This window comes from Silene latifolia, chromosome 11, assembly GCF_048544455.1.
Source record: "Silene latifolia isolate original U9 population chromosome 11, ASM4854445v1, whole genome shotgun sequence".
Lineage (NCBI taxonomy): Eukaryota > Viridiplantae > Streptophyta > Magnoliopsida > Caryophyllales > Caryophyllaceae > Silene > Silene latifolia.
The window spans coordinates 152693072-152705814 of NC_133536.1; the positions used below are offsets into that span (position 1 = coordinate 152693072).

Below are 12743 nucleotides of genomic sequence, written 5' to 3' on the forward strand. Positions count from 1 at the left end.
TTAAATTAATATGCTTTCATGTTTTATTTGCTTGCTTGTTTTGATCTCAACTCATGCACATGTTATATTTGATGAAATGCTAAGCCTATGAATCCTTGCATTTACTATCATCTCCTATCTTTTCAATGAGACTTGTAATACATAACCCAACTCGAGTCTCATTAGACCATGCATGTTGTTGAGTAGGGAAGATTAAGTCGACTTGTAGGTGTTGTACAATCTAATCGATTCGGGTCCGGGACCCAAACTTTCCTAGGATTGTAAGATATAACCCAACTCAATCCATCACAACAATAATTGCTTGCTTATAATTTGAGAACATGTTTGTATGATCATATCCCATGATTCCCCTATGATCCCATGACACCCTAGTGCCTTTAATCAATTGTTTACACCCCTTTTTATTCATCTTGCTTGTTTATTTTCATTGTTATTCTAGTTTAGTAACCTTCTACATCAACCCAATTTGTGACACCCCTTAGACACCGCTAGTTACAATAGAAATCTCATTTCAACTCCCGTCCCTTGGGATCCGAACTTTACTTGCCTCTTTACTAATTGTAGAGTTGCTTGTTAAGCTATAAATTGTGTTTTGATTCGACCGTGACCAACGACCACATCTTAATTTGTGAACACTTAGCGGAGTCGCATCAAAAATGGCACCGTTGCCGGGGACGGTGTTTGTTTGATTTAGATTTCTTTTTATTGTTATTAGTTGTGTCTTTCTTCACCTTGAGGAAGTAAAACTCCTCAAGGTTTGTTCTAATTGTTTTTGAGTTGTTTGATATTTTGCATGTCTAGAAGGTTACAAAGTGATTTGTTACCTTTTGACCGTGAAATCGAAAGAACCTTGACGAACAATAGGAGACTTGTTAGGAGGAATTTGAGAGGTGTTAGTGAAGTTGTTCAACCCACTAGTGAGTTTGTCAATCCTTTCGCAATAGAAGGAGAAGAAAACCCATTACACAATACCCCACAAAATCCACATACAATGCCAAAATTCTCGTCACACTCCGTACCCACCGAGGAGAATCTACCAAATGGTACTCCAACACCGCAACAATGACTCACCACCGGAAATTTTATTGCCAAGTCCGCCTTCATCCAACTAGTTGAGAGGAGCCAATTTGGGGGGATGCCTAGTGAGGATCCTCATTCTCATATGGAAACCTTTTGCGATTATTGTGATGCTATCTCTCAAACGGGCGTGACTCAAGACCAAATAAGATGGGTCTTATTTCCTTTTTCCTTAATCGGCACCGCAAAGCAATGGTTGAAGGGCCTTGATAAGGCCACCCTTGGAATAGATTCTTGGAAGAAGTTGGCTCTAGCTTTCTACAAAAAATTCTACCCACCGGAAAAGACCAATATGCTAAGAGCTCAAATTACGGGTTTTAAGCAAAGGGATGAAGAGTCTTTGTATGAAGCTTGGGAGCGGTTTAAAGGTATTTGTCGCTCATGTCCTCACCATGGACTTAGCGAATGGTTTTTGGTGCAACAATTTTGGAATTGTTTATATGAAGATTCTAGGAACATTCTCAATATGGGATCAAATGGAATGTTCACCGAAGTTGATGACAATCAAACATGGAACAAGATTGAGGAAATGGCGGTCCATAATTCACAATATAGTAGACCTCGCAAGGCTACTAGAGGAGGAAAGCATGAAGTGGACTCCGTTACTCAATTGGGTCCTCAACTTAGTGCTCACATTGACACAATCAACTTGAAGTTTGAACAAGCTATGGCTAGACTTGAGGAAAACTCAAAATCATCGAAGCATCATGTCAATGCCATGACGGCATCCTCATCAATCCCAAGTGGGATATGTGAGAATTGTGGAACTTTGGGACATGACCCAAGTGAGTGTAGGGGAACAACCCAACAAGTCAATGCTTTCCAAGCATACAAGAGTGGTACCCCTTATTCAAATTTTTACAATGAGAACACCAAGTTCCATCCAAATCTCTCATACAAAAGCCAAAATGTTCAAAACCCTCAAACAACATACACTCCACCACCCATGAGAAACCAAAATCAAAGACCCTTTTACAATCAAAACCAAGGTTACCAAAATCAAAATCCATACAATCACCAAAATGACCAAGGTTTTGATGTCCAAAAAGCGGTCCTCCAAATGCAAAAGAATCAACAAGAATTTTTCACCCAAATGCAAAAAGATAGCCAAGCAAAAGAAACCACCATCAACAACATTCTAGCTCACACCAAGATGTTGGAAACCCAATTGACTCAACTAGCATCTTCAAGCTCACAAAGACAAAAGGGGCAATTACCACCTCAAAGTAATCCCCCTAGACATGAAACGGTTAGTGCCATTCACTTGAGAAGTGGTACAAGGTATGAAGCACCGAAGAAGCAAGTTGAGGATGAAGTTGTGAAAGCTAGTGAAAAGGAAGAAATTGTGCAAAACTCCAAAGATGGAGAATCATCAAAAGAAGAAAGTTCAAAGAAAAATGAAGACAAGGCCAAAGAGAAGGAGCCCATTGTGATTAGACTTCCTTTTCCAAGTCGTCAAGCCAAGCCCAAATTTGATGATCAACTTGGAAAGTTCATGGAAATTGTGAAGAATTTAGAAGTCTCAATTCCTTTCACGGAATTAATCAATCACGTTCCGGCCTATGCGAAGTATATGAAAGATATCCTCACAAAGAAGAAGTTAATCCGGAAACTTGAGACTATCGCCTTCACTAAGGTGAGTAGTGCAATACTTCAAGGGAGTTCACCTCGAAAGTTAAAGGATCCGGGAAGCTTCTCAATACCGTGTACCATTGGCGACACGACGATCAACAAAGCCCTATGTGATCTAGGGGCTAGTGTGAGTGTCATGCCGTACTCGGTAAGTAAAAGGTTGGGGATGGGAGAGCTTAAATGCACCAACATCACACTCCAAATGGCCGATAGATCGACGAAGACACCGTTAGGGATATGGGAAGATGTCCCCGTGCGAATTGGGAAGTTTTTCATCCCGGTGGACTTTGTCATTGTTGATATGGAGGAAGATTCCAACATTCCAATCATCCTAGGAAGACCTTTCCTACACATCGCCGGTGCGGTGATTGATGTGAAACATGGAGAGCTCACTCTAGAAGTGGGAGATGAAAGCATAACTTTTAATCTTGACAAGACCATGAGAGCTCCTCGTTTGCATGAGCCATGTTTCATGATTGATCATTATAGCCAAAAAGATGAAAGGAAGAAATCGGAACTCCAATGGAAGAAGAAAGTTGAAGATGCTCCATTCAAAGAGCAAGTGAATTGTGACAAGGAAAGCTTGCAAAGCTCATAAAAATCAACCAAGGAAAAAGAGGATGGCCTCATTGGCCAAGAGAAGAAATTGGGAGAGTTGTCTCCATCTAAGCAAGAGATTTTCAATGATCAACTCAATGAAGTTTGTGGTCTTTGGGACGACAAATTTGAAGGGATTTTAATCCCTACATTGGACATGCCATCGATCATGATCAACAACAAGGGCCACGGTCTATTGAGGACCTCTACCATAATAATGAACAAGCTTTTGATTACTTCTTCAAGGTGTTGAGCAACATCAACAACACCTTGAACATGCCCCCTTGACATCTCATCGAGAATGAGAGTTTGGTGGAGTCCTCCCTAAACCACCACTTGTAAATATTTCTAACTCCCTAACTTGCATTTCAATTCTTGTATTGCATTTTTGTGATTTTTGGATTTGTATTTACTTTGATCAAAATAATTGTCATGTAAGAGAGAAGTGAGGGAGGGACTAACAATTTCAATTGATGTGTAGTGCTTTACCTTAGTGTGGGGATGGCAATTGCCTAGGCTATCCATGCCTTAGTAGTGCCCCCACAATGAAGAACACAAGACTTGAAAGAAAGAATGGAAGAATGATAAAGGGAATGCGCTGTGCACGGGTGGAACTGAATCCGTGTACACAGAGGACGAATCCGAGCGGATTCCCAAGAATCCGCCCGTCTTATGCAATCCGAGTGTCCTGCAGAAAAGACGCCCGTCTTGAACTGAGCTGAATTTTGAAATTTTCTTGACTGTTAAAGAATCCGAGCGGATTCCCAAGAATCCGCCCGTCTTGAAGAATCCGTCCGTCCAGGAAAAAAGACGCCCGTCTTTGCAACTGAGGAAAACAAGCAAATTTCTCTGGACAGAAATCCGCCCGTCTTTGAAGAAATCCACCCGTCCCGTGTTCAGCAAATCCGAGCGGATTTTACCAAATCCGCCCGTCTTTAGGCGAGTTTTTGCAAAGGTAGAAGAAGCAGAATCCGCACGGATTGAGCCTAATCCGCACGGATTGCCCCTGCAGTTTTGAAATTTTCGGCTTCTTTAAAACCCCTCCCACCTTCATTCATTCATTCATTCATTCATAAACACTACCCACAACATCAAAACCCTCATCCTCCCCATCATAAAAACAAAAACCCTCAATAACATTCATCAAAATCAAATCAAACCATCCTTCCAACAACAATTTAATCACTCCTTCTTCAACAAAAATCAAAACCAAGAACAAAATCTTCAACCTTTGAGTCGATTTTTGTTTTCATAAAGGCAAAGCCTTTAACCTTCAAATCGATTTGGGCATACTACAAATTGAAGATTTTTCATTCTTTTCTTGGTTAAGCTCATCAATGGCAAGGACTAAGGGTGCAACAAAGGCAACAAAGGCACCAAAGGCTAAGGCACTCTCACAAAGGCAAAAGGCTCTTCAAACAAAGAAAGCTTTGGCTATGGTGGTGGCAACACCAAACATGGAAGTGCAACAACAACAACAACCTTCTATGGGACCATCAACATCTTCTACTCTGGTAATTAATCAACTTTTGCATTATCCGGAGGTAACTTTTATTTCCGATACCCATAGAAATACCTTTGTCAAGTTTGCTATGAAATCAATTCAATCCACCAAATTCATATGTAAAGATGCCTTGGAAAAATTGGGTGTTCTTGAACAAACAAAAGCCTTTTTCAAAGCCATGGGGTTGAAGAAATTGTTTGAAACAAAGGAATTGACATACCCCTCCCTTGTCTGGGAATTTTTAAGTTCTTTGAAAGTCACCAAAGTTGAGAATAGAGAAAATCTCGAGTTTCGTCTAGCTAATGTTAGTAGACGCATTACCTTTACGGAATTAGGTGAAATTTTGGGTCTTAGTTATGAATCGAGTTATCTTAAGCATTATGGAAAGTATGACCCCGAGCCTCTTTGGGAGGCAATCTCCGGGAAGAAATTTGAGGATTTTCATGCATGTCGTGCTCTTTTGGTCCATCATCCGGGCATAAGAGTATGGCACAAGGTTGTGGGAAATACCATAATTGCTAGGAAAGACACCAATCATTTCACAAGACTCGATTTTATTCTCCTTGAATCGGCTTTGAATATCGGAAGAATTCATACCAAGCCTTACAATTCTTTGAGGCTCTTGGTAGATAGATGGCTTAATGTTGATAATGGGAAGAAGGGCACGGCCGTTATTGTCAATGGCGGCCTAGTCACGGTCCTAGCTAAGTGTTGGGGTTGGTGTCCTTAACAGTTAGTGCAAGGACTTATAAATCTCAAAAAGGATCAAAGGGCATACTTTTGGTATTATTATCAGTTGATCCACGTTTATCAATAACGGTTGGCTTGCTAGATAAGTTTGACGTTATTGTCATACTGATGGCGGTGATCAACTGGTCCCTAAAAGTCACACCAATAGGATACGTTTGAGTGATGTGACGGTATGAAAATACAGTCATGTAGATGCCAAATTTGACTAACCAGTTAGTCTGAGTTATTTGACTAATAATTAGTCAAAATGTGATGTTGAGATATTATATTTAATACGGATTAAATATCATGGGCAAAAGGCGAATTAACCAGTTAATTCGTAAAATTAAATATAAGCGTTTTATATTTAATTAAATGTATGTTGAATATGATTATACAATACTGTTTTGTCGGACATGAATTAATAATTCAACTAACCCGTATTATTAGTTGATGCCTTAATTTCCGATAACCGATAACAGTTTATAATGAAACCGTGTCATATACATTTAGCAATTAGGATTCGGACCACGAGTTTATATGAAGAGGAAATGAAAAAGCCCATGAGGCTCCCTCTCACTCGGTTTGGCTAAGCCATCCAAAGACAAAAGGAGAGCTTCTCCTCTTGTCTAACCTAATTATCATTTGCTAATCAAAACTAGGGTTTTGGGAATTGTGCCTCTCGAAACTCGGATCTCACATCCAACACAAACTCACAAAACAATCCCCTCGATATTGCAAGGCAATTAGGGGATTCTCTCTAGCACAAGGGCATTACTCGGACATCTTGGGTGCAACGATTAGGAGGAGATCTAACTTGATCTCTCATTGCCTTTTGCACTAGGACCGAAGGTTATTTCTATTGCTAAATCGTTTCTTTATGATTTTCGTTTTATGACTATAAACTACATATAAATTTTGCGTTATAATCCTATAAAGAAAGGGTTTTATACGGATCTAACCCTACAAGTGGTATCAGAGCCAGGCCACGTAAATTTTTATATGTGTTTTTCATCAAACGATTGTTGAAACGATGAATTTTGGTTAAAAAAAATTTGTCTCGGCTGTTTTTTTTCTCACGGCACAACAATTTTTTTCCGGCAATATTTGTTCTTTTGCTGCGTTTTGTTGTTGTTTTGTACCTTGGGATCCGTGTCTAGTTTACACGGTGATGTTTGTTTACTTTTTGATCTTTGCAAATTGGCTATGTAATCGATATTCATCGCTACATGTTAAAGATCGGTCAAAATAATTGCATAAAAATTTCGTGTGGCAAGTTTTTGTTTCGGCAAATCTGTTTTTTTTGAAAACCGTGTGGCCTACACTGTTCACGGCCTGTTTTCTGTTTTTTTTTGCATCGTTATGCGTGCCACACAATTTTGTTAGATCGTTCGATCTCTTGTTTTCAATCGTTCTTCGCATGTTGTAATTTTATCGATAATGATTGCAATATGTTGAAGATGTAACAATTGTATTTTGATTTCTGTACGGACTAGATTAAAATTACAATTGTGTTTTATCAAACCGTTTTGTTTTGATCTTTTGTTGCTCACGAGTTTGAGCCGCGTAATTTTTTTTTGTTTTTTTAATGCTCTCGTTTTTTTCACAGCATTTAAAAAAAAAAAAATTTTTTTGGGTACTGGTACTGTTCACGTACAGCAGTACAGTAAAAGAAAAAAAAAAAAATTTCTGTTTTTTTTGGCCCTTTAATGCATAAAACGTTTTTTTTATGCTCTCGCTTGTTAGTGAAACGGTTCACCCACGTAAAATAAAGTTACTTTAACATGATTTATTGTAACGGATTATCTCGGATTAAAATTAACTTGACTAAAGCGGTTTTGTCATGTAATTTTAATTATCTTTGGTGGTTTGGATAAAAATTTAACATAATTACGGAATTATGTCACGAATAAATTTAATTTTAGTTGATGCATTTTAATTTATCGTTTTTGTTTATATTTTGAATGTTTTGAATGCCTTTAATTACGTATTTAATTATTTTGCAAACGGTTGTAACTTAGTGTGGCCTTAGTAGAACGTGTTACCGTAATGATGGAACACGGTCTTGGTTGTATTTTGAGATCTCGTATCTCCATTTTATTTCTTTTAATTACAGTTTTTTATTTAGAATGTAAATAGGTTTATATTTGTAAATTTTAAATTGTAATTCTTGAGAAGACTAAAGATGGAGACCGGATGCTCACTCCCGCTACATGGACAAGATGGAACACCAAGACAAGCTTTTCGGGTCCAACGGTGGATTCCAAAGTTGTATTTTGTTCTTTTTACTAGGATAGGCCACACTAGGAAATTTTTATTTACTTATTGCATTCATTTATTTATTTTATTGTAACGATAGTATGCATCATATTCCGCCTAAAAACCAAACCACCTAATAATGCATGAAAACTGACACATTTAGAGGTCACGAGTTAGTTTTCTTTGACATTCGTATGTCACACGATTTTTTAAGCCATCACCCAAATTAATTCATTCACGCAAACGCTAGTTATTCGTTCACTTAATATGAATTATAATTTAGTTGATGGGATCTTCCTCGTATAAACAAAAATTGAGAACGGTCTTTATAGGTCAAACTCCAATGAGTCCCTTCTTCGTCGGTAGGCATAATATGACCCCTTCTACGTCGGGTAAGTTGGAACCGATTGACCTATTTTATCTCAACACTATGGTCACTCGTGCGATCCCGTGATGTGGTGGACTATAGATAGGATTTACGGAAATCTATCGACCAAGAGTTCTTCCTGAAGAATTAGCTAAACAGTTGGCTTATCAATTTACGTAAATTGAGTCTTGGGATCACTTGTATCATTCTTGAGGGAGATCAATTATGCAAGTGCGAGAGTCTACATGTTTAAAATGAATTTTAAATAGACTTAAATCACCTCGATGAGTTGCTTATTTCGTTTTGCTTTTCTTTCTTTTTCAGTGTAGATCACGTTCTTTAAACTGCAAATAACAAATGGTCAGGGTTCTGCTGATAACCCAATGCCAAGTGCCACATTGGACCGTGAGTCCTGGCTTCGGATCTTCATGAATCGGATGAATCGGTCTACTCGATCAAGAATGATGGATCCAACTTCGGAGACCGGGAGGCGGCATTACGGAATGCTGCGCCGGTGACGGAAGCTCAAATATCTATTAGAGCCCCTCCCGGAAACCCAGGTCCCACGGCTAGAGCTGCTGAAATCACCAAGTTTAATGATTTCTGTATGGAAGCGGGTGCGATTAAAAACGTACTCATTTTTGCAATGGAATCCAATTTGCAGAAACGCTTCATAGCCCATGGTGCAAACAAGATTTTCACCACGCTCACCAAGGAATTCTCGAAAGCACCGAGAATCGTGACCTATGAGCATACCACTCGCTTCTTTGATGCGAGACTCCAGAAGGGCCAACCAGTTAGCCCACACATTCTCAGCATGATTGAGAATGTCGAGAAGCTGGAGACCTTTGATTGTAAGATCAGCGAGAACATTGTGATCGACCGCATACTTCATTCACTCCACGATGGTTTTTTGCAATTTAGAGCGAATTACTATATGAATGATTTGAAGAAAACCCCACATGAACTGCACTTCCTTCTCGTACAGACCGAGAAGGATATGAAGTTCAGTGGGAGCTTGAAACAGGATGTTCTCGTTGTGTCAAACAAGGGGAAAGGTAAGGGCAAAGCTCGAGCAAACCTAGCGAGAGGTAAACCGAAGTTCAAGAAGTCGGGTTCAGGTAAGAGTGGGCCTGGTGAGTCGAGCACCTCATCAGGCGCGACAAAGAGCAAGAATGAAAACATGGAATGCCATCATTGCCACAAGACTGGGCATTGGAGGCGTACATGTCCTGTTTATCATGAGGACTTAAAGGCAGGTCGTGTTAAACCTGTTGGTATGTCTTCTCTCTCTTCTACTTTTATTCATATGATTGAGATTAACCACGCAAGTTACGGAACTTGGGTACTTGATACTGGTTGTGGTTCTCATCTGTGTAATCATGTGCAGGGGCTCCGAAACATCGAACCCCTCGTAAAGGGTGAGGTGGACCTGCGTGTTGGGAATGGAGCAAGAGTGGCTGCCATCTCAAAGGGGACATATGTGATCCAGCTTCCTAGCGGATTTGAGTTGTCATTATATGACTGCTATTATGTTCCTAGTCTTTCGAAAAACATTATTTCAGTTTCTGCACTTGACAAACTTGGTTTTTCATTTGTAATAGAAAATAATGGTTGCATTTTCTCTTTACACGATATGATTTATGGCAAGGCAGTCTCCATGAACGGAATTTATGTTTTAGATCAGACGACCGAAATATTACACGTAATGAATAAAAAGTTAAAGGTTGGTGACAAAGATCAAACGTATCTATGGCACTGCCGTATGGGACACATAAATGAGAAACGCGTAAAACAGCTCATTAAAAATGGAGCTATCTCGGCCTTTGATTTTCAATCATTTGGCACGTGTGAATCATGTCTCATCGGTAAGATGACTCGGATTTCCTTCAAAGGTGTTGGAATGCGCGCTGCTGACCTATTAGGGCTCATACACACGGATGTATGTGGTCCTATGTCAATCACCGCACGAGAAGGCTATAGGTATTTCATCACTTTCACGGATGATTTAAGTAGATATGGCTATGTCTACTTAATGAAGCACAAAAGTGAATCCTTTGAGAATTCAAGGAATACCAAAATAGGGTACAGAACCTATTGGGTAGAAAGATTAAAACACTGCGTTCAGATCGTGGTGGCGAGTATCTTTCTCACGAGTTTGATCAACACCTTAAAGCCTGTGGGATTGCCTTACAGTTAACTCCACCTGGAACACCTCAATTGAATGGTGTATCCGAAAGGAGAAATCGAACACTACTTGATATGGTTCGATCCATGATGAGTCACACCGTGTTGCCTGACTCATTGTGGGGTTATGCTCTTCTGTCAGCTGCTCTAATACTTAACCGAAGTCCGTCTAAAGCTGTTGACAAGACTCCATATGAACTATGGAAGGGAACGGTCCCTAACTTGTCCTTTATACGGGTTTGGGGCTGCGAGGCTTATGTCAAGTGGAGACACGAGGATAAGCTCGGCCCGCGAGCGGTCAAGACATACTTTATAGGTTATCCTAAAGGAACGCTTGGTCATTACTTTTATTCGCCAACCGAACAACGTGTTTTTGTTGCGGCTAGTGCGACATTCTTAGAGAAGGAATTTCTCGAGAATGCAAAGAGTGATAGAACCTTCGAGTTGTCGGAGATTCCAGAACCAAGTACCGAGCAACTATTGGAGGAACCTACTCCTTCAATCCCGGCTGCGGTGAATATTCCTGAGGAACCTAGGAGGTCGGGAAGAGTCTCTATTCCTCCGGACAGATACATTGGTATGGTCGAGGAACATGACATAGATGACGTTCTACTCTTAACGAGTAGTGAACCCGCAACCTATAAAGGTACCGTGACCAGTTCTGACTCAAAGCTATGGCTTGAGGCCATGAAATCCGAGATGGACTCTATGTATGAGAACAACGTGTGGGATCTTGTTGACTTACCTGCTAAGGTTCGTCCCCTTCAATGCAAATGGCTTTACAAGATAAAGCATTCTGTGGAAGGTCAACAAGATATCTACAAAGCACGACTAGTTGCTAAAGGTTTCACCCAAGTGCCAGGTTTGCACTACGATGAAATTTTTGCACCCGTAGTCATGCTGCGTTCCATTCGGATTATCTTAGCGATTGCCGCTTTTCATGACTATGAAATTTGGCAAATGGACGTGAAAACCGCCTTCTTAAACGGTTTTTTGGAGGAAGAGTTGTACATGGTACAACCCGAAGGTTTCATCGATCCAGCACATCCTAAGAAAGTGTGCAAGCTTAAGCGTTCCATTTATGGACTTAAGCAAGCATCAAGGAGTTGGAATCATCGCTTCGACCAAGTGATAAAAGAAAATTGATTTACTCGATCGGTCGAGGAACCATGTCTATATATCAAGTCGAGTGGGAGCAAGATTGTCTTCCTAATATTGTATGTTGACGACATACTCCTGATTGGGAATGACATACCTCTCTTAACTTCGGTGAAAGTATGGTTGAAAAACCATTTCCAGATGAAAGATCCGGGAGAGGCACAAAGAATTCTAGGCATCCGTATCTATCGAGATAGATCACGACGTTGCTATCTCTCGATCAGAGTCTTACATAGACAAAGTCCTAGAGAGATTCAATGACTAACTCCAAGAAGGGGTTCCTTCCTATGTCTCCGTGGGTGCATTTGAGCAAGTCTCGGGCACCGAGACACCGGAAGCAAAAGAGCGCATGGCACGGATACCTTATGCCTCGGCAATAGGATCTATCATGTATGCCATGATATGCACACGTCCCGACGTGGCATATGCATTGAGTATGACAAGTCGATTCCAACAAATCCGGGTGAATCACATTGGTTGGCTGTCAAGAACATTCTTAAGTACCTACGGAGGACTAAAGATTGGGCATTGACTTATGGAGGCTAACAAAAGCTATGCGCAACCGATTCTGTGAGACGCTAGCTTCCAAACGGATCGTGATGACTCGAAATCTCGATCTGGATTCGTTTTTACTCTTAATGGTGCTGCAGGCACTGGAAGAGTTCGAAACAAATCTGTATTCTGAAGATTCTACGACCGAGTCCGAGTACTATGCCGCGTCTGAAGCTACAAAGGAAGCGATATGGATGCGTCAATTCTTACATGGGCTATCCGTAGTGCCTAGTTCGAATGACCCGATCACCATCTATTGCGACAATAGTGGTGCCATCTTCCAAGCTAAGGAGCCAAAGTCTAGCAACAAGTCTAGACATGTACAACGGAAAGCTCATCTAATCCGGGATTACGTGGAGCAAAAGGAAGTAGTGATAGAAAAGATTGCTACAGATGATAACATAGCAGATCCTCTCACTAAACCATTACGACAAGATAAGCATGAAGGGCACGTTAATTCCATGGGAATCAAACGTGTTCCTAAGTTGTAGTACTCTTTTATGGATTAGATTCATTCCCTTTTGTACTCTATACGACATCATCGTTTTGACATTTTATATATATTTTGTTTTTCATGTGGATTTGTACGACAAATTTTGAACACCACAAAGTGAACTGAACGAACATTATATTTTTTTTAGTCCTTAATTGCCCACATGAGCTGATAACTCGGCAATTATT

The 12743-nt window shown here is 40.2% G+C and overlaps 1 non-coding gene across 1 annotated transcript; it reads right to left on the minus strand.

Moving 5' to 3' along the window:
- Window positions 1–1369: 1369 nt before the first annotated feature.
- LOC141616618 (small nucleolar RNA R71) lies at window positions 1370–1476 on the minus strand. The gene has a single exon (XR_012530952.1). It is a non-coding gene; the product is annotated as a small nucleolar RNA R71 (small nucleolar RNA).
- Window positions 1477–12743: the final 11267 nt, after the last annotated feature.